Source organism: Octodon degus, unplaced genomic scaffold (assembly GCF_000260255.1).
Source record: "Octodon degus isolate 3935 unplaced genomic scaffold, OctDeg1.0 scaffold00525, whole genome shotgun sequence".
Lineage (NCBI taxonomy): Eukaryota > Metazoa > Chordata > Mammalia > Rodentia > Octodontidae > Octodon > Octodon degus.
The window spans coordinates 9,613-11,614 of record NW_004525101.1 but is presented as its reverse complement, the minus strand read 5'-3'; the positions used below and the strand labels follow the sequence as shown (position 1 = coordinate 11,614).

Genomic DNA, 2,002 nt, shown 5'->3' with positions numbered 1-2,002 from the left:
TGTACTTTTTGCTATTTAATTTTGGTACCCCTTTTTGACTTAACAATAAAAAGGTTGTATGGTTTTTATCAGCTGTCTCCACAGTAATCTCTCATTATACAGGCAGTATAGTTATGTCCATTTATACATGATTTCAGTAGTTGCTTCCCTAACTGCAAAGGCAATCTCATTTAGTGAAGCATTTGAAAGCTGCTTTGTTAGACTTAAGAGTTATGTGTATCACCCCATATCAAGTACTTTGTGGGGCTGACAAACACAAATGTAACATTGTATTTTTGTTGTGAATGTATGTCAAATGCATCCTCTAGTAAAATTAGTGTAATAGTCTTTGTTTTCTAAAGTTGATACTGTGGGTTATTTTTTGTAAACACGTGGTGTTTGGGGTCCTTTTTCTCAACATAAACAAGTCCTTATTGCATCAGGAATTTGGAGCAAAAAAATTAGCATTTTAATTCTTATCCTTAAAACTACAAAAACTATGTATGATTTAGAAATGAGAGTATCCCAACAATGGCCCAAGAATAATCTATTTATTCCTTTTCTTTTATCTGGTCACCAAATAAATAATGTTGTCTGCTATGATTGTTATTGCTTGTCACCTCTCATTGTCTTTATGCATGGATTTACCATCCTCTACTTTTCCTTAAATGAAAGTTCTAAACCCCTTTTTCACATACTGTTATGCTATCTAAAACCTGGATGAAATACTGCTATTCAGTGCCATGTTGTCTTTTGACTGGCATCACCTATTTGGTATGTTTCATTGTCCCCTGACTGCCACATCTTTGTTCCTAGAGGAAATATGGTCACTGGACTTTTTCCTTCCACCTGTCTCATGACAGGATCCTGACCTACTTGCCCAGGCAACTGCACGCCACTCAATGATCTTTCAAGAACTAAACTGCTGGCTACTTGAGACTTATGTGTTACAAACTGGTGAAGCATCTGTAACACAGTTCTTCAAAAAAGCATGGTTCCTGGTTTCGTTCCTTTTTTTCTTTTTGCAGTACTGGGGATTGAACTCAGGACTCTGCGCTTTCCAGGCAGGCACTTATTCTACTGAGCTATCTCCCCAGCCCCCATCCTGTACAAATGCCCTGGGCTGCCTTTGGCTGTGGTGGCTCTAGTTTTAAAAGCATGTCCTTTATCTCATGCATAAGAGCCCATTTCCGTGGACTTCAAATATGTTCTAAGTATTTTCCTTTTAGGGAGGTATTTGAGGCTTGTATAGGGACACTCAGTATGCTGTAGCCCTAAAGAAATTTTAGACCATTCATGTTCACAGAATCCAGGTTTGTAGAGCACAGATATTAAATTTTTAGTTTTAATTGTTTGTCTTTGGTACCGGGGATTGAACTCTGCCATCTCAGTGCATCCTGGGGGGCTGGGGCCAGCAGGGCAGGCACAGGGATTGAACCCAAGGCCCCTGTGCCTGTTTGCAGGCGCTTTAATCTGCTGAGCTATTTGTCCAGTCCTCAAGTACTGTATTTTGACAACCCTGATTGACAACCATAGCTTTACTTATAGGAGCAGTTACATAAATGGTTTAACTGGTAACCCAATTTATGAAATATTCATCTCTAAGAGCTGACTAAGGAAATGCCTCTTCCTTCAAATGCACTGGCTTCACACAGGGTGCTGTGTTCAATCCCTGGTACTGCAAACAAACGAAAAAACATTTTGGCTGCAAAAGCTGAAGTCATTACTGTTCTCCAAGACTTTGCAGTCACTATGAAAATTGGTATGGAGAGTCTTAAAACAATTAAAACTATAAATTTAATTTACATTACTATTCCCATCTTAGGTGTCTTTGTGAAGAGTTAAAGACAATGATACATGCATATCTGTGCTTAGAGCAGCACATCTCATAGTAGCTGAATCTTGGAGACACCCTGTATGTCCAGCAGCAGAAGAAAAAGGGGAATCTATACACAAGTCCTCTACCAAAGAGAAGTCATTTTAAGAAGAAGAATATACTTTGAGGCCATGCTAAAGGAGCTAA

The 2,002-nt window shown here is 38.8% G+C and overlaps 1 pseudogene; it reads right to left on the bottom strand.

The window, feature by feature from the left end:
* Positions 1–526: 526 nt before the first annotated feature.
* Positions 527–972, bottom strand: LOC101588495 (annotated as a pseudogene).
* Between the last annotated feature and the right edge of the window lie 1,030 nt (positions 973–2,002).